Genomic DNA, 21823 nt, shown 5'->3' on the forward strand with positions numbered 1-21823 from the left:
CCCCGAAAACATCCAATAAAAATTTTGAGATAGCCGTTTTGTTCAGCGTAGTTAATTTCCAGATATAAATTATATTTTTGAGGACGACACCCCCCCCAAATCCTTAGGGCAAGGATTATAAGTCATACCTTCGGCGAACATAAGGTTTTTATTGAAGGCTTTGTCCTAGAAACTTGAAAAAGGGTTCATACAATTTGAAATTCAAAGGGGTAGTACCCTTTTCAATGGTCGAAAGTGATTTGAGGGTAACTAACCCCCCTCACTCACCTTTTCCCCAAACACATCCAGTCAAAATTTTAGATAGCCATTTTATTCAACGTAGTTTAAAGTTTTGGAAATTAGGTCTTTAAGGATGACAACCCCTCCCCCCACAGCCCTCAGGGCTAGGTAACTTATGCCCTGGGGGTATATAAATTTTTTATTGAAAGCGTTGTCGTAGAAACTTCAAAACGGCTCATTCAATTGGAAATTGAAAGGGCTAGTGCCTTTTTTAATAGTTGAAAGTGATTAGATAGTGACTAACGCCCCTCTCACGCACACCATTTCCCCAAACACATTGAATTAAAATTTTGAGATACCCATTTTGTTCAATGTAATTGAAAGTTCTGGAAATTAGGTCTTTTAGGATGATAACCCCCTCAGAGCCCTTAGTGAAAGGGTTGTAAGTTATGCCCTGGGGCGTATAAAGTTTTTATTGAAAGCGCTGTAGTAGAAACTTCAAAATAGCTCATTCAATTGGAAATTGAAAGGCCTAGTGCCTTTTTTAATAGTTGAAAGTGATTGGATAGTGACTAGCGCCCCTCTCACGCCCACCATTTTCCAAAATACATCCAATCAAAATTTTTAGATATCCATTTTGTTCAACGTAGTTGAACGTTCTGGAAATTAGGTCTTATAGAATTATAACCCCCAAAGAGCCCTCAGTGCAAGGGTTGTAAGTTATGCCCTGGGGGCATATAAGGTTTATATAGAAAGTTGTTGCATAAATTCAAAGGGCTAATGCCCTTTTTAATAGTCGAAACGGATTGGAGGGCAACAAGCCCCCCTCCCACGGCCAATCATTTCCCCAAACACATCCAATCAAAATTTTGAGATAGCCATTTTGTTCAGCGTAGTTGATTTCCAGATAGAAAATATATTTTTGAGGAGGACACTCCCCCAAAGCCCTCAGGGCAAAGATTTTAAGTTATGCCCTGGGGGCATATAAGGTTTTTAAAGAAGTCGTTGTCGTAGAAACTTCAAAAAAAGCTCATTCGATTGGAAATTCAAAGGGCCAGTGCCCTTTTTCGTAAGCCATCTAAGGATTTAGAGGAGATAACCATTTTGTTCAGCGTAGTTGATTTCCAGATAGAAAATATGTTGTTGAGGATGACAATCCCCCACAACCCGCAGGGCAAGGGTTTTAAGTTATGCCCTGGGGGCATATAAGGTTTTTATAGAAGGCGTTGTCGTAGAAACTTCAAAAAAGGCTCATTCGATTGAAAATTTAAAGGGCTAGTTTTTTTTCAATAGTCGAAAGTGACTGGTTGGCAACAAGCCCCCCGCCCACGCCCAGCATTACCCCAAACACAACCAATCAAAATTTTGAGATAGCCATTTTGTTCAGCGTAGTTGATTTCCAAATAGAAAATATTTTTTTGAGGAGGACACTCCCCCAAAGTTCTCAGGGCAAGGGTTTTAAGTTATCCCCTGGGGGCTTATAAGGTTTTTAAAGAAGGCGTTGTCGTAGAAACTTCCAAAAAAGCTCATTCGATTGGAAATTCAAAGGGCCAGTGCCCTTTTTACGTGAATGTCCATCTAAGGCATTTCAGAGGAGATAACTATTTTGTTCAGCGTAGTTGATTTCCAGATAGAAAATATGTTTTTGAGGATGACACTCCCCCACCCCCCTCAGGGCAAGGGTTTTAAGTTATACCTTGGGGGCATTTAAGCTTCTTATAGAAGGCTTTGTCATAGAAACTTCAAAACAGGCTAATTCAATTGGAAATTCAAAGGGCTAGTGCCCTTTTCAATAATCGAAAGTGACTGGATTGTACCTATGCGTCCCCACCCCCCACACCCATCATTCCCCAAAACACACCCAATAAAAATTTTTGAGCCATTTTGTACAGCGTAGTTGATTTCCAGATAGAAAACATATTTTTGAGGAGGACACTCCCCATAACCCTCAGGGCAAGGATTATAAGTTGTGCCCTTGGGACATATAAGGGTTTTTATTGAAATCTTAGTCGTGGAAACTTGAAAAAGGGCTCATTCGATTTAAAATTCAAAGAGCTAGTTCCCTTTTTAATAGTCGAAAGTGATTTGAGGGCAACTAACCCCCCTCTCACGCCCACTTTTTCCCCAAACACATCCATTTCATTGAACGTAGTTGAAAGTTTTGGAAATTAGGTCTTTAAGGATGACAACCCCTCCCCCCATAGCCCTCAGGGCAAGGGTTGTAAGTTATGCCCTGGAGCATATAAAGTTTTTATTGAAAGCGTTGTTGTAGAAACTTTAAAATGGCTCATTCGATTGGAAATTGAAAGGGCTAGTGCCTTTTTTAATAGTTGAAAGTTATTGGATAGCGACTAACGCCCCTCTCCCGCCTACCATTTTCCCAAACACATCGAATTAAAATTTTGAGCTCTGTCGTAGAAACTTCAAATGAGCTCATTCAATTGGAAATTGAAAGGGCTAGTGCCTTTTTTAATAGTTGAAAGTGATTGGATAGCGACTAACGCCCGTCTCACGCCAACCATTTTCCAAAACATCCAATCAAATTTTGAGATATCCATTTTGTTGAACGTAAGTTGAACGTTCTGGAAATTAGTTCTTTTAGGATGATAACCCCCTCAGAGCCCTCAGTGCAAGGGTTGTAAGTTACGCCCTGGGGACATATAAGGTTTATATAGAAAGTTCAGCTTGCATAAATTCAAAGGGCTAGTGCCATTTTTAATAGTCGAAAGTGATTGGAAGGCAACTAGCCCCCCCCCCCCACGCCCATTATTTCCCCAAAACATCCAATTAAAAATTTTTATATAGCCATTTATTTAGCGTAGTTGATTTCCAGATTAAAAATATGTTTTTGAGGAGGACACTCCCCCACAACCCTCAGGGCAAGGGTTTTAAGTTATGCCCTGCGGGCATATAAGGTTTTTATAGTAGGCGTTGTCGTAGTAACTTCAAAAAAGACTCATTTGATTGAACATTTAAAGGTCTAGTGCCCTTTTTAATAGTCAAAAGTGATTGGAGGGCAACTAGCCCCCCCCACGCCCATCATTTCCCCAAACAAATCCAATCAAAATTTTGAGACATCCATTTTGTCCGCGTAGTTGATTTCCAGATAGAAAATATTTTTTTGAGGAGGAGACTCCCCCACAGCTCTCAGGGCAAGGGTTTTAAGTTATGCCCTAGGGTCATAAAAGGTTTTAAAGAAGGCGTTGTCATAAAACTTCAAAAAAAGCTCATTCGATTGGAAATACAAAGGGCAAGTGCCCTTTTTCTTAAACCATCTAAGGATTTAGAGGAGATAGCCATTTTGTTCAGCGTAGTTGATTTCCAGATAGAAAATAGGTTTTTGAGGATGACACTCCCCCACAAAGGGATTGGAGGGCAACTAGCTCACCCCCAGGCCCATCATTTCCCCAAACACATCCAATCAAAATTTTGAGTTGATCATTTTGTTCAGCGTAGTTGATTTCCGGGTAGAAAATATGTTTTTGAGGAGGACATTCCCCCAGAGCCCTCAGGGCAAGGGTTTTAAGTTATGCCCTAGGGGTATATAAGGTTTTTAAAGAAGGCGTTGCCGTAGAAACTTCAAAAAAAGCTCATTCGATTGGAAATTCAAAGGGTTAGTGCCCTTTTTAATAGTCGAAAGGGATTGGAGGGCAACTAGCTCCCCCCACGCCCATCATTTCCCAAAACACATCCAATCAAAACTTTGAGATAGACCATTTTGTTCAGCGTTGTAGATTTCCAGATAGAAAATATGTTTTTGAGGAGGACACTCCCCCACAACCATCAGGGCAAGGGCTTTAAGTTATGCCCTGGGGGCATATAAGGTTTTTATAGAAGGCGTTGTCGTAGAAACTTCAAAACAGGCTCATTCGATTGGAAATTAAAAGGCTAGTGCCCTTTTTAATAGTCGAAACTTATTGGAGTGCAACTAGCCTCCCAAGCCCATCATTTCCAAACACATCCAATCAAATTTTGAGATAGCCATCTTGTTCAGCGTAGTTGATTTCCAGATTGAAAATATTTTTTGAGGAGGACACTTCCCCACAACCCTCAGGGCTAGGGTTTTGAGTTATACCCTGGGGGTATAAAGGTTTTTAAAGAATGCGTTGTCTTAGACACTTCAAAACAGGCTCATTCGATTGGAAATACAAAGGGCAAGTGCCCTTCTAATAGTCGAAGTGATTGGAGGGCACTACGCCCATCATTTCCCCAAGCACATTCAATCAAACTTGTGATATAGCCATTTTGTTCAGTGTAGCTGATTTCCAGATAGAAAATATGTTTTTGAGGAGGACACTCCCCCACAACCCTCAGGGCAAGGGTTTTAAGTTATGCCCTGGAGCCATATAAGGTTTTTATAAAAGGCGTTGTCGTAGAAACTTCGAAAGCAGGCACATTCAATTGGAAATTCAAAGGGCTAGTGCCCTTTTTAATAGTAAAAAGTGATTGGAGGGCAACTAGCCCTCTCCCCACGCCCATCATTTCCCCAAACACATCCAATCAAAATTTTGAGATAACCATTTTGCTCAGCATAGTTGATTTCCAGATAGAAAATATGTTTTTGAGGAGGACAATCCCCCGCAACCCTCAGGGCAAGGGTTTTAAGTTATGCCCTGGGGGCATATAAGGTTCTTATAGAAGGCGGTGTCGTAGAAACTTCAAAAACGGCTCATTCGATTAGAAATTTCGAGGGCTAGTGCCCTTTGTAATAGTCGAAAGTTTTTTGAGGACAACTAACCCCCCTCTCACGCCCACCTTTTCCCCAAACACATCAAATCAAAATTTTAAGACAGTCATTTTATTAAACGTAGTTTTAAGTTCTGGAAATTAGGTCTTTGAGAATTACAACTCCCCCAAAGCCCTCAGGGCAAGGGTGGTAATTTAAGGATTCTCCGAATCCTTCATATTATTTCTTATGGAAGGGATGCTCGTATAAACTTTAGAGAAGGTTCATTTTATTGAAAATTGAAAGTTCTTGTTCACTTTTTAAGACTCAAAAGAGATTGAAGGGCAACTAGCCCCTCTCCCTCCTCCACGCCCTAAATGCATCAGATAAAGATTTTGAGATAGACATTTTGTTAAAATAGTTCAAAGTTCTGATAACAAAAAACTTCGGTGTCGACACAGCCCACCAGGGCCAGGGGGTAGGCGTTGTAAGTTATGCCATGGGGCATAACTTATTAAGGGGGGTTTATAAATTATGGGAAGGGGTTTTGTATGGGAAGAACACATATGAAATCTATTATAAGTATCCAATTATAATGTTAAAATACATACTCTGTGATAGATGCAAAATTGCTTTGGCACACAGATTCCTGATAAGGTCAATTCCAAACAGTCGTGATCCCTTTGTGTCAGCAAGTGAAATGGTCTAAACCCCCTTATTGGAGCTATTTTTTCAATCCATTCGTTGTTGTCAATCGCTGTCCACAATTTATGCAAGCTGTCTATTGTTCATATATAAGGTTTTTATCAAAGAGTTAATCGTATAGACTTTGAAAAAGCCTCATTCGATTTATATCGAAAGTTCTAGATCCGTTTTTTAAAGTCAAGAATAATCGGACAGTAAGCACCCCCCCCCATGCCATAAAAACTTGAAACTTTTTGCAATCAAAAACGAACAAAAATTAATTAAAAAAAACTTTCCGAAAAATAATTTTTTAAAAGAAAAGTAAAGGACATTTTAAACTTAAGATCAGGAGATACAAATACCAGTTAAAATTAAAAATCAAAAGAACGAGAAATTAATACTAAATAATAAATGAAAACCCGAATGAAATACTAATTAAACAAACAATTATATAAAAAAAACATACAGCAATGACTAATATACATAGACAGATAAACCTTAAAGCAAATAATGCTTAGGATATATATCCAAATCAAACGTAAAACTAAAACAAGTATTTTGCCAATGAAGTATAAACGAAAGTTAAAATAAACAAAAATTAAATAACAATCAATGTAAACAAACATACAATATATAATAATGTAAATGAATGAATAAATCTTAAAACGAGTGAAACATAAATTGAATATGCAAATCAAGTTTGAATCGAATAAAAATAACTACAAACAAGAGTTTGGGTATCGTCTCACTGCAAAAGCCTAAAACCTACTGCGTCATTGGCGCTTTACTGAAAACGGACTATACTACAAATATTTTCTTTTTATTTAATATTGAAAATAAACATAAAAATTACAGTAAATTTTGAACTGATGAGCTTTTAGCAATTAATATCATTATGCATCAAATATTCAGTTTAATTTTATTAGTTATTTCCAAGACTGTTCAAGACAAATATAGTTTTACTACAAACTAAATTTAGATACTCTCCCCTTCTTTAACTGTATAAACCTAAAGCCTTCTGCGTCATTGGTGCTTCACTGAAAACGAATTACTCGTATATTACAAATATATTATTTTCCAGTTCTTACAGCATTCAAAATGAAAATAAAAATTATAGTGAAAAAAAACTTGAACTGATGGATCTTTCAAAAATTAATATCATTATATATCTAATATTCAATTTGATTTTGTTTATACTTTCCAAGACTGTTCAAGACTGATATAGTTTTGCCATTTTTTTTAACTCTGCCATTTTTTCTAACTAATCGTGTTAGTTTGTTATGAAAACATTCTATGGTTTCTAGGCAGTGCTGTAACAAGTACTCCAAATTTTTACTTAAGTAACAAGTACCAAGTACTATCAATTTTTTTACTTAAGTATCAAGTATCAAGTAATCCACCAAAATTGTACTTAAGTAGTTCAAGTAATAAGTAGTCTGAAATAGTACTTAAGTAGTACTTCAAGTACTACTTCAAGTAATCAAATTATATGATGTTAAAATTACTATTGAGCTAAAAAAAAAGGGAATTCTTCCATGGGAGGCTCTTTCCAGCACAACAATCACACACTTACGCCACTGACACTGTAAATGTAAAGCTGCTGGTTGCTGGTTCCGAGACCCTTTTGAATGACACCTAGCCTACCACAACTAATTTCGGCCCATTCTGGTTCGTTGAACATTCTTCTCCTGAGGTGAAGTTAATCAAGCTAGGTGTGGGGTAAATTGTGCATTAATTTCATAATGCTGGATTAACAGTAAGCTTAGCCTACAGGAGATCCAGGCTACACAACTCTAGCCTAGGTTTGTTCAATCCAATCTGAACGATATCCGAATAGACCAAAACAACAAACAGATTAAATTTGCGTATGATGTGTAGGTTGTGTTGTAAGGAAACTACTGGGCTATCTGTATGGTGATACCTGTCAAAGTTTAAGAGAGAAAAAAAGTACAAACAGACATAAAAAGGACAAGGAGACTTACACGCAAGTGTTTGTGGACATTTGAAGGTGCATGCAGGTGTCCTTTGAGAACCCTGTTGGGACAGTTCTTGCACCATGCACTAAGTGCGCCATCTTTTTCGATTTTTCCTTTTACAGCAAAATATTTGCCTTGAAGAATAAACGGTAATTGTTGTTTGCCTGCGTCAGCCATTTTTTTTTGTGACACCTTGTTTCTTCTTCTTCTGAAATGCGCTTGACGGAAACGGCAAACCACAGCAAGTACTAAACGAAACACAGACGCAGCACAACCATAAAATTAAAAAATTGCAAAAAAAAAAAAAAAAAAAAATGGAACGGTTCCTCGTAATGTATTTGAAACAGTACTTGACTTTTATTTGCAACTTGAAGTAATAAGTAGCTGCAATTTTTTACTGAAGTACAAGTAATAAGTACTCTGTGGAATTTGTACTTAAGTACAAGCACAAGTACTTGAAAATTTTACTTAAGTAGTACTTGAAGTAAAAGTACTTCAAGTAAGTTACAGCACTGTTTCTAGGCATTTCTATTTGAGCGAAAAACTGCACCTCAAACTTTGTGGAACAAGCATTTTCTTGCATGAAACTCCAAAATATAATAAAATGTCAAGTTTCGGAGTGTTCCACCACTCGCAAGCAAGTGCCATTGGTATTTTTGAATCCGCATGGTCAATTAAGGGGGTAGAGGGTAGGATAATTCTCGGAGCAGCCCCATTCCGTCGTGGTATGGTTCCCATTTTCAACACCTGGCGTCCGGACTATCATATAATCTACCAAGCATACAACTACCCCAAATCAGTATCAATAAATAAATGAAACCCAAAACGAACAAAAATTAAAATAAATATTAGAGTCAAATTCAAAACGAGCATAAATTAATATGAGTAGAGTTCAAAACCCCTATGCTTTCTAAAAGAATGAATATAATTTGTACTTTACTGAAACAAAATTCAAATGAGTTTACTGAAAAAAAATGTGCATTGTCAATTTAATATACATATGCTGATGTTTATTCCCTAAAATCATTATTAATTTTTGATTTGTTAAAGTCACAAAAGTGAAAATATTTCAAAGCATTGTTTCCAGTAAAGCACCAATGACGCAGTTGGTTTTATGCTTCTGCAGTGAGACGATACCCAAACTCTTGTTTGTAGTTATTTTTATTCGATTCAAACTTGATTTGTATATTCAATTTAAGTTTCACTCGTTTTAAGATTTATTTATTCATTTACATTAATATATATTGTATGTTTGTTCACATTGATTGTTTATTTAATTGTTTTTCGTTTTAAGTTTCATTTATACTTTAATAGAAAAATATTTGTTTTCGTTTTAAGCTTGATTTTCATATTCAATCTAAGCACTACTCGCTTTAAGATAAATTTATTCATTTATATTATTACTTGTTGTATGTTTTTTGCTATGATTGTTTATTTAATTTCTGTTCGTTTTGGGTTTCATTTATTCTTTAATAGTAATTTCTAGTCGTTTTGAGTTTGAATTTTAACAGGTATTTGTACCTGCTGAGCTTAAGTTTAAAATGGCCTTTACTTTTCTTTTAAAAAATTATTTCTCGGAAAGTTTTTTTTAATTAATTGTTAAGTAATAGGGACTTGTTTATTTACGTATGCAAATGTTTTCTTTGATTGTTTCGTAATAGGAGTTGTTTGTTTACTTATGCAAATGCTTTTTTTGCTTAGTAATAGGACTTGTTAGAGTTCATGATCCGACGAGGAGTCTCGGTTGTAAGAAATTTGATCATGGTCTTATATTTATATGTGAATACAACGTAATCATACGCGACTTGTTATGTTTCCGGAGGACCTTTATAATCCAGCAAAAGCTGGTTTTGCAGGTAAACAAGACTTAAAAGGTTAGATCTTACGGTTCAATCCCCTCAGTATTGAAAAAGAGTTCAGTGTGTCAACATTTAGGATATTACTCTTGGCATATTCTTTAGTAATGGATTTTTTTACTCTATTGGATATTGAAGGCCCTAACAATGGTGAAATGAAACCTTGAGTGCCTAACGTAGCAGTGGAAATTACAAGAGGTTGTTGGCTTACCCTAAAATGGGATGAGATGTTTGCACGATATGTAATATCATTAAGCGAATTCAAGTCGGACGAACAGTAATGCTTTGTCGAAAAACTGAATATAATGCACACACAAAGATTACAAGACAGATTAAGTGTATAAGTGAAATATATTGAAAACAATGATCTGAATCAATATGTAAAAAAGGAGTAAGGTTGTTGGATATTTGACTAACGAAAAAGAATCTTCATTCTTTGGTATTCTATAATTGGTAGTGAAAGTATCAGGATTAAAAATGGCTGGATTTGAAAAACAAAATATCATAGGGAATCTAGTGACTTTAGAAAAATGTTTGATTCTAGATGATGATTTTCTAGAGTTATCTCTTCAAAGAAAAATATTTTCTCAAAGAATACTTAATTATATAATAAGAAATGGGTCTCCGTCTTTGGACTATTGCATGAAACTTCTACGTCGTGGGCAAGATGTATTTACTCAATTTATTGACATATTAATTGAAACAAAACAAAATTATAATTTGGGTTTGCTTTTGAGCACTACCTAGAAATTCATCTAAGACGGTCATTTTGCAAGGCAATAACAAATGATTCGAATAAGTTTTGTGACGCACTCGATTACGGCTCCTCCTAGACGCCATTCTTTTTTTATCATTCGTTCGTCAGTTTCTATTTGGAAGTGAGACATTGAACATTGAAAAATGTTTTACACATGTCCATTATGTTTGTATACATTGGGTAGCTGGTCATCCTGTGAGAATTGTACTATTATTGATGACGAAAATCAAGAGTGAAGATTATGCAATTCATGTAAATTACATAGAGAACATGCATTGCAAATCAAAGATTTAATTCCTGTTTTGAAGATGTTCGTGACTCTCAGACTAGAAATTTCCTCTGTTCCAAATATCACTGTGATATATCTGATCAATAGGAAAATACTTACCCGAGCATGATTGGAAAAAAAACTCCCAAACGTGATTTCAGTTTATTTTTAAAAGACTGGTATCGTCTGGCTTTGAATTATTTTGGGAGGAAGAACCTGGTTTACGCTTCTACTGCTGGAATAATAAGAGAGTCTGATTTTTACGACATCGCTGTGAAGATACTGGCTACTATAAATATAAGCCTACTGATTTTTATTTGGCTGTTACAGAAAGTGATTCTTCATATGAGAATATCGTTTGTGACATTGCTTCAAATAAGCAATTGAAAAAAGTAAATTTTATAATATGAATCAAAATAATATTATAGATTATACAAGGGGACATAATAGAAATTAAGTTAAATTATATTGTAGAACATTTGACCCTGACTTTGCATCTCAAGATGAGTACAAGTTGAATCCTGGCGAACTCCTGCCACTTACCATTACTAGTGGTTAGCTATACGTGGAAGAAGAAATCAAAGGAATGAAGGCTTTTTTGTACATACAAATTTTATTAATAAACAAATTCACAGACACTTTTAAAGCATTTCACACTTAGGGCAATGAAATTTATATTATACAGGTAGGATAGAGTATTTTCAATTAGAAAGTCGTTTAATATAGGATTGTTTACATAAATGTTGAGAAATTCGCTGTAAGTATATCCGCGACATCAGAAAATAAAATATAATAGTGCATGAAAACCACAGATTTTGGCTGGTAAATCTTTTACTCGCATCTGATCTTAAATAATAGATTTTCCACTTTGCTCATGACAGTTTCTGATATGAGGTGTGTAGAATGCATAGGGCAGGCCAAGAGGATCGAAAATTAAATGTTCTTCATTGTTTTAAATATGCAAAGCCAATGCCCCATCTTTACAGTTGATGGGATGCTATTAACAATGATAAGGGTATTGTCAACCTTTGAATATGGTCGATGAAATCCGAGGGTATACAATATGGTAGATATTCGGACATGTAGGGATCCAAATTGAATACATTGATTATTTGATTTGTGTTCATGGTGCCAAGTCTAATATAACACTGCCATCAGGGTAATTTTGCGATAGGTTTCAAATTGATTTAGTGAGATTAATGCTATACTCCCCTCCAACGCTTGGGCAAAGATATACTCTAAACTTACTGTGCTCGTTCGGATAATACTCAAATCTTGAATACCAGAAAAATCCAATACAATGGTACTGTGAGTTTTTGCAAACATTTCATCGGTTATACCATTTTCAAAGAGTTGTGAATCTCGATCTAGGGATTGCATTGTCAATTCGTATGGAGTCCTATAGGATTTGTCAAAGGGTAAATTGTAAAGTGGAATTCCATTGACTTTACATAGAAGAGATGAAAGTCCAAACATTTCAAATTTATGGGGAGAATTTTTCCATTATCCTATGGCATTAGCATTTCTTACAAAAGCCACGGCAAGTTTTGAAGGAATTTCACCATTGATAAATAATTAATCGATTTAGGTACGTGAAACCGAAGGAATATGTCGTTGATTTGTGATTGTATGCAGAATGAGCAGTTTGATATTATTTCTATTAGCTCTTAATTTCTCAATCGCCAAAGCAACGGAACTCATAACAGGTTATTTTCGTACATTAATTGAAAAAAAATTTTCCACAAAATAAGTTTTTCAAAGAAAAATAAAGAACTCCAATAAACAAAAAATGAGCAAAAATAAAATTAAAAAATCTACCAAGCGTGAAACTACCACAAATCAGCATCGATAAATAAATGAAATTAAAAACGAACAGAAATTACAATAAATAGCCGAGTCAAACTCAAAACGAGCAGAAATTAACATAAGTTGGGCTTGAAACCCTATGCTTTCCCAAGGCCAGAACATTATTTGCACTTTACTGAAAAAAATACAAATAAATGTGTATTGTTAGTTTAATATACATATACTGATATTTAGAAACCAAAATGTTAATATTATTTGATATACTAAAGTTATAAAAGTAAAAACATTTATATTTTTACCTGAATTGGAAAACTTGATACCATTCGCAAAAATATCTGTTTACTTTCTTTGATGGCTTGGATACACTTATGCTATTTTGATTTGGTTAAATTTTAAGAGCAGAAGTAGCCCCAAAAGTATGAACCCAAGGCCAGAACATTATTTGCACTTTACTGAAAAAAAATGCAAATGAATGTGCATTGTTAGTTTAATATACATATACTGATATTTAGAAATCAAAATGTTAATATCATTTGATTTATTAAAGTTATAAAAGTAAAAACATTTATATTTGTACCTGAAATGGAAAACTTGATACCATTCGCAAAAAAAATATGTTTACTTTCTTTGATAGCTTGGATACACTTATGCTATTTTGATTTGGTGAAATTTTAAAAGCAGAAGTAGCCCCAAAAGTATGAACATAGCACCCTCAGTCGTCTTTGGGATACTGCTGAGATGCCTTACTGGGAATTAGCACTAACACAATGCATTTTGATTTAATCTTAAGGCAAAATTTACTTTTTAAACATAATGAGCAAATGGGAGGATGGGCCTGGGAGGGGGATTAGTTGCCCTCCAATCACTTTCGACTATTAAAAAGGGCATCAGCCCTTTCTATTTTCAATCGACTGAGCCCTTTTCGAAGTTCCTACGACAACTCTATCGATACGAAGTGCCCTGGTCTAAAGAGCAGCAATAAAAAAATAATGCATTATACCCACATCGATCTTTACTATAAAAATGTCAAGCCTTCCAATCACTTTCGACTATTAAAAAGGGCACTAGGCCTTTCGAGTTCCAATCGAATAAGCCCTTTTTGATTTTCTACTATAAAGCTTTACGTAAACACCTAATATGCCCCCAGGGCATAAATTAAAACCCTTACCCTAAGGGCTGTTGGGGTGGATGTCATCCTCTAAGACCTAATTCCAAAACTTTCAACAACGTTAAACAAAATGGCAATCTAAAAATTTTATTGGATATATTTTGGGAAATAGTATTCGTGAGAGGGTTGTTAGTCGCTCTCAAATCAATTTCAACTATTAAAAAGGCATTAGCCCTTTCAATTTCCAATCAAATGAGCCCTTTTGAAGTTTCTATGACAACGCTTTCAATAAAAAACTTATATGTCCCCAGTACATAATTAACAACCCTTGCCCTGAGGGCTTCGGGGGGGGGGTTGTCATCCTCAAAGACCTTATTTCCAGAACTCTACTACGTTCAACAAAAAGGCTATCTGAAAATTTTGATTGGATGTGTTTCGAGGAATGTTGGGCGTGAGAGGGGGGTTAGATACCCTCCAATCACTTAAAACAATTAAATGGGCACTAGTCTTCTCAATTTCCAATTGAATGAGCATCTTTTGAAGTTTTTACGACAACTCTATCTATAAAAACCTTACATGCCCCAGGGCATGACTTACAGCCCTTGCACTGAGGACTCTAAGGGGGCTATCATCCCAAAATTGTTGTTTGTTTCAACTACGTTGAACAAAATGGGTATCTCAAAATTTTAATTGGATGTGTCTGGGAAAAGGGTGGGCGTGAGAGGGGAGTTAGTTGCCCTTCAATCACTCGACAATTAAAAGGGCACTAGCCCTTTCAATTTCCAATTAAATGAACCCTTTTTGAAGTTTCTAAAATATAGCTTTCTATAAAAAACCTTATATGCCCCCAGGACATAACTTACAACCCTCGCCCTGAGGGCTGTGTGGGGGGAGGGGTTGTCATCCTTAAAGACCTAATTTCCAAGACATTCAACTACGTTGAACAAAATGGCTATCTAAAAATTTTGATTGGGTGTGTTTAGGGAAAAGGTGGGCGTAAGAGGGGGGTTAGTTGCCCTCAAATCACTTTCGACTATTAAAAAGGGCACTAGCCCTTTGAATTTCCAATCGAATGAGCCCTTTTTTAAGTTTCTATGACAAAGATTTCAATGAAAACCTTACATGCCCCCAGGGAATAACTTATAACTCTTGCCCTGAAGACTGTGGGGGAAGTGTCTTGCTCAAAAGTATAATTTCCTGAAGCTTAAACTGCGTTGAACAAAATGGCTATCTCAAAATTTCGATTGGATATGTTTGGGGAAACGGTGGGCGTGGAAGGGGATGTTAGTTGCTTTCAAATAAATTTCGACTTTTAAAAAGGGCACTAGCCATTTCAATTTCCAATCGAATGAGCCCTTTTTCAAGTTTCTATGAGAAAGATTTCAATGAAAACCTTACATTCCCCCAGGGAATAGTTTATAACTCTTGCCCTGAAGACTGTGGGGGAAGTGTCTTGCTCAAAAGTATAATTTCCTGAAGTTTAAACTACGTTGAATAAAATGGCTATCTCAAAATATTGATTGGATGTGTTTGGGGGATGGTGGACGTGGGTGGGGCTAGTTGCCCTCCAATCACTTTTGACTATTAAAAAGGGCACTAGCCACTCCAATTTCCAATCGAATGAGCTTTTTCGAAGTTTCTACGACAGCTCCTTCGATACGAAGTGCCCTGGTATGAAAAAAACAAACAAAAATAATAAATAATACATTGTACCAACATTGTTCTTTACTTAGGCTGCATGATTGTGCTGCCTATGATGAAGTATTGCCGAGATGAGAGACACTGTTAAATCTGGTGCAACGGCAACTACTTTTCAAAAAATAAAATTGGACGGAGCAAGTTGTAGCTTTATATCAATCTTAACATTAGGAGGCAACCATTGAGGTATATTAAATATTTTGTGATTTATTTTTACAAATGAGTATAAATCTTTAGTTGTCATATTTCTAAGTATATTGCTTATGTCAGTGTCTGTTTTATATTCATATTCAATAGTTAAACCTTTCAATTTCCTATAGGACATTGGAGTCATTGAGATTAATTATATATTAGTTTCATAATTTGAAAGATTGTTATTTGTGCTCACCTATGTTCCATTTGTGTAGAAACTAATTTGTCTAAACAAATTGTGTAATATATAATTTTCATAGGATAGGATTTTCATAACAATTATTGGCAGCAACATGTGAAAAGAAACTACCACCCGCTTGGAAAATCCGTTTTTTTAAAACCTTTTCTTTTCTTTTTTTCAAGTTAGGGAATGTATAAGTCAACGATGTTGCCTTGGTTCTGAATTGCCTAGGACGGAAAATAAATGTCTGTTTTCATGTTGTTTCTTCAGTGTCATGATGGCAACTAATGATATTTTTTACTGTTCGCTAGTAGATATACGGTAATTTTTTTTATCAAAAATATCCGTTAGCAAACATAACTCTTCGGGTGTGTTTTGATTGAGATGCAATAGAATGTAACCATAGGGTTTATTTGTAACTTGGTTGTATGCCGAGAGTAAAAATTTCGGTTCACAGGGACATATTTGTTTGATTAAAGTTTTGAGAAACTTGAATCACGAACAATCCTATAGATGATATAGCAAGTACAATCCAAGGTAAGTGTTCTCATGCATCTGCTCTGATGAAAGAGATTATGAAGAACAACGGTTACGGAATTTTTTTTTCATGATGAGATCGGACCTTGTATAACTATAACAACTCTTGGGATCATTCTTCAATGGATTCAGCTAAATCATCAATAATCAACCATGAGTTGGGTTCCAAAACATAAAATACGTCAAGTCCTCGCATGAATTTTATGTCTGGTGTAATAGTCGTTATTTTATCATAGGACCCTTGCCACATACTATAGCAATAATAGATGTGTTTCGGATTTTCTATACACATTTATCGAGATTTTGAATTATTTTTATTAAAAGTGTTGTTTTGCCAGACATTGATGGACCGCAAAGGAATGATCTGAACTGAGGATTAAATTGATACATATTACTCTTCTCGCTGTCCGAATACAGCTAACCTAACCTCAATCTGTTGAATAAATACCAAAAAGACAAAAATAAAATACGGGTTCCTTTAACATATAAATAAACACACTATAAATTTTTAGAACATATTTAAATAAGCACTTAAAAATATTTACATGGGACACAAAATAGGCACTTAAAACACTTGGACATTTAAAAATGCCCCTGAGGTTGCCTCTCCCCGGAGGACGGGGGAGGCCACTGCGGTGGCTGAAGGCCGGGATGAGCCTGTGAGGCGTCCGCTGTGGCGGGCGAAGGCCTGCTTTGGGGCCGGGCTCGGGGCAACGGTCTTAAAGAAATATAAAATAGTATAATGTTAAGCACACTTTAAAAATACATAGATTCCGCCTTTAGAAAACAATAAAAAAATTAAAAAATAAATAAAACATATAAAAACACTATGCAAACACACTGCTGAGCTGGAGAATGATAGGAAACTAATGGGGTATAAAAACAGACATTCCTCCAACCAACAATTGAATTTTCTCCAGACCGAGACGCTGTCTGTACTCTACGCATACGTCTGTATCTGAATTAAGATAGTGGCCGTGTGGAAGTACTCTCACACTCTTCGTGAACACATAGATTTTGTCCGCTATGGCTGACATGACATCTTTCTCAACTCTAACTGTGTAGTATTTGTATTTTAAAGGCCGAATCGCCATGACCTTCGCTCTTGGAAATAAATTATCCTCTACACACTTTTTGTGAAAACTCATGTCAAAACTTTTTCATATATTGTGAAGGCACCCCTTTGCAGATTCTTTTGATATCCTCATTGTGCGTTTGCACGCTGTACCCCTTCGGACTTACAAGCACACCATTGCATATCAAGTCACTCCCCGTCTCAGATTTTGAAAATAACAACTTATGTTGGGCCTGGCGCTTCACTAGTTCTGGATAAATGGAATCATCCCATATGGTGTCGTCCATTCGAAAGATAATTTGTTTTTAACAGGAGTTAATCAGTGTCTCCATAATACACTTGCACTTTTCCTTCCCCCTGCCAATGGAGCTTGTACACATTGTAATAAAATTCCAACATGATTTTCTTGTAAAATTTTAAAATATATGCTACCAGCAGCTATGTTTTGTTTAGAACTTCATTTCTTTTTTTCCTTTCTAAAAGGACCATATTGGAGTCTATGATCCTGAACGATGTGAAATTCAAATCGGCAATGATTTGCGATTATTCTTTTGGGTCGGTTACAAAGTCACAACGACTCTTATGGCGCAAACTCTAGTATATTTTACCGAAGGCTGAACTTAAAATGTGGAAGGGGGCTATCCATAATACGCATAGAGGCTTATCTGCATATAAGGAGACGCTTAGTCTTTTTTTAAATCCTTGGAGTACGTTCCATACCTAATATAAAACTGATAATTTTTCCCTTCTAACAGTGAGTTTTATAGCCCCCACAGAACAAGGAAAACTACCCGGTCCAGCTAGAAGAATAGAATATGATCATGTAACTGGAAACCTTTGTTCCTGAAGAATCAATAGAGGATCACCTTACGCTTCGCTCCATGTTCCTGGAAATAACCGAAAATTTCAATGTTTGTGAAGAACAAAGGGAAAATAAGGCTCCGTGTGTGAAGCAGAAAATGTTGGGTTATGATCAATTTGGACCATGTTACTGGAGAGGTACCCTGAAGGTTTTTTTAAACAAACAAAGGTTTTTAAAACAGCCAAAAAAAACTATGATGTAACATATATTTTTGCACCTTGATTTGACGGGACCCCGAAGGTTTTTTTCCTGGTCATATCGGGTTTTTAAACATAATAATTGAAGAAAACATTTGCAGAGGTAAACAATACCCTATTATGTAACAACTAAAGAAATCTTGAAAAAAAACATTTGCATATGAAAACAAACAATCTCCTATTACATAACAAGCACCTGCTTCTTGAAGAAGTTTGAAAAAGTGTCCAGATTGAAAGAGATAGGGCATCCCTTAAAGTCATTATGGCGTCACTACTTAAGTGGAGGTATGTAGATTTCCCCCCGTGTAAGTTGTGTGGCGTTGAAGAGAACATGAGACACGTTTTAATGTCTTGTCAGAAGTATAATAGCCAAAGACAGATTTTTAAGGCCTATGTCATTCAAGGTTTGGTTGTTTTTTCCCCCATGATGTGGGCTAGAATTTGCAGAGACTCCCAGTTAGGATAGAAAGCTTTACGTTAGTCTATTAGGTCTTTTTAGAAAGAAGACAAAGTTGGATGAGATTTTATTATTTTTTTCAGATTTTAATTTTGAATAGCCTAGTAAAGTATATTCTATTTTGTCTAATGGTCAAACATTTTATGTCTTGATTTGAACGACCGAAAATGGATTTTTGTACTGCATCTTATTTGCGTTAAATTTTTAGATTTAAACAACCATGCATTTATTTGTTATATTTTGCCCCCTGCGTGAAGAAAAAGAAAAATGACTGAATTAGAAAAAAGTAAAGTGCCATCAAAAGTTTCACAGCGCCCACAAAAGCTAGTAAATTTTTCTTCTCCACTAAGTTATAAGTGGGTTATAAAATTTTGACTTGACGTACGTCACGTGTGCCAAGGGCTGATAGCCCAGAAGCATCAACAACAACAACAACAACAACAGAGGACACATCAGTGCTTCCCGTGCAAAACAGAGGTTTTCCTGTTTGTTCAAGGAGAAGGGTTGTAATTTCCCCGTATATGGTTTTGGCAATGGCGATTCAAAGGGTGTAATTTTGGTTACGACGCCATTTTCAAATCACATGCAGCTGAATGACGAGATGCACACGATGATGCGACACTTATGTGAAATTCACCATTGCCTACCCGAAAGCTTGTTTATACTACACTTCTGTCATCTGCAGCAACTAATTGCTGACAATCAAACAGTTTGGGGTAACAAACTGTAAGTAAGGAGCGACGGGTATGAATAGTAACTAAAACTCTAAAAAAAGGAATTTTAACACTAATAGATGCATCAAAAGAATCGGTTTATTTAGCTGATTCTAATTATATGCGTTTCGTAAAGTTTAGTATTATTGACGAAAAGCTACGAGCCTGAGAAAATTTTCCTGATTTTTAAAAAAGCTCCCATTTGAAAAACTGTGGAATATTTTATTTTCTTGCCAGAAGAAAGATCACGGATTCTTGTTTATTTGTTTCTTTTTTTCCAGAGGTTATCGTATTGAACCAATAGTCCCAGAACAACAATGAAGGGATTATTTGACCGATATTAACAGTTCTAGTGCAATTTTTAAGTTACCAAAAATGCTGGAGGGAAAGTAGGCCCCCTACTACGCCCTCTTTTTCCTCAAAGTCGTCCGATTAAAATTTTGAGATAGCCATTTTGTTCAGCATAGTTGAGAAGTTCAGTAACTATGCCTTTGACAATAACATAGCCCCCCCACAGCCCCTGGGGAAAGGTCTGTAAGTTAAGGAAGTTTTCCATTGCTTACGTATAGTATTTATTTTTGGGAGGTATACTGACATTAATCTGGCGAGGAGGTAAATTTTCTGCTGTGGGAATTATCCACGGGGAGAATTTTCTGTAAGGAGGGTAGTTTCTGGGGGATGAAATTTCGCGGGGAAATTTTAAACTTCGTGAATTTGCCAGAATTCCCTCAGTCAAAATAGATTTGGATGTCAGTTCTAGCCAAAAGCTCTAGCATGAGTTCCGCGAGACCTAGGTATTTTCTCGGGAAACGTCTTTGTGGCTACGGATAGGCTTTTATATAGACCCCGGCACCGCACCGGCGGATCGACCGAACGCCGCCGACGAGAGGCCCAGTCGAAAGCCGCTGAAGTGTCGTAACGCCGCCGGCGCGCCGCAGGCACGCCGCCACAGGCAGAGGTGGCTGCGTTCAGTCGACTTTAAATTATTTTTACGGCAATTCTTTATTGCGTCAACCGCAAAGTCGGAGCTTTTCCTTCTCGTGTGGTTTAGTATTTCAATTTTCCTGATTAGAAACCAAGCAACGCTTGCACCATCCCCAAATTTTCGGGTATTTCCCCAAAAATCTATGCGTCACCCCGAAAAAAAATTTGGTTCCCCGAATCCCCGAAAATCACGCAATCACGGTGCCAACCCTAGTGATTTATCACCAGTGACTTTCCCTTCCAAATATTACTTTGTATACCATAATCCTTCACTGCTCTCTTGTTCATTAATTTTCGTCTCTTTTGTTACTTTGCATAAAAACCAGACAGGTGCAATATGCTATTGCAAATATTGCAATATACATAGTTCTTCATATGTTGACAAAAAAGTATCGTCTTTTTGAAATGAGTTTAAATCATTTCGAATGCAGCTTCCCAATCGCTATTTCTTACATCATTCGTAGTCAAGAATTTTATTTTCAAGTTGAATAGAATTATAGAGCGCATTCACTACTATACAGCTTCAGCCCTTTGTTGGATTTTGAAATTGACAGCTGACAGATTGTTTCTACAGCTTGAATTGTAAGTTTGCAGATTTTTTTTTTTTTTTGCTTCTCTTAGATAAGATTTTCTCAATGTATAATACTCAATTATTGAACACCTGATAGAAAATACAATCTTCTTTCTGGAACATTTTTACCCCCCCCCCCCCCCCAAAAAAAACTGCCTTTGGTTGAGACAAAATTTAGCTATAGACTAAGCTATGTACAAAGTTGGGGAATTAAAGATTGAACCGGAAGTTACCCCAAAAATATTATTCATAAATAAACTGTAAATTATTGGCTATAGGGGAGGGGGATAGGGGGCTATCATTTTTAAACGATAATGCCTCATATTATTTATTGAAAGCAGGAATGCCAAAAATATAATTATTTTTTTCATTTAAAGAGTAGAAGGAAGAAAGTGATATCAAATTCCCCCGGAAACCATTGAAATATTTTGATAGACCCAGGGCCCCCCATTAGGACTTGTTCATTGTCTTGGGTATTTTGCGATTTCTCATAGGCTACTGGCCTTATTTGGCTTTTGTGTGTGCTCCCTTTTAATTCGATTCTTTGGATCTTATGGAATGCCATGGCGTATCTATCACTCAGTTTTCCAATAATTTGAGGTATATCTGAATAATTTCGAAATTTTTGTTTTTGTATTTGTACCCCTTTACTCATACCCTAATTTTTTTTTTTTTCAAGGAACACTAAGCTGTTTAACTTATTGCATAATTGCGTGATTGTTTGAACCATATAGTGACCTTTTTAATTATTCAGTAAATTATTTTTCTAATGAAAGCTGAGACGGTATCCTATCAAGGTGGTATCCAGAGGGGGGGGGATGTATTATATTTAAATGATAATAGCTCAAATTTTATTTATTGAAAGCAGGGATCCCAAAAAGTTCATTTTTCTTTTAATTTAAAGCAAAGACGGCATCCTATCAAGGTGGTATCCAGAGGGGGGGAGGGGGTATTGAGCTATCATATTTAAATGATAATACCTCGATTTTTTTTTTAAAGCAGGGGTGCCAATAAGA

This window comes from Artemia sp. Qi Xiang Cuo, unplaced genomic scaffold (assembly GCF_049724085.1).
Source record: "Artemia sp. Qi Xiang Cuo unplaced genomic scaffold, ASM4972408v1 HiC_scaffold_23, whole genome shotgun sequence".
Lineage (NCBI taxonomy): Eukaryota > Metazoa > Arthropoda > Branchiopoda > Anostraca > Artemiidae > Artemia > Artemia sp. Qi Xiang Cuo.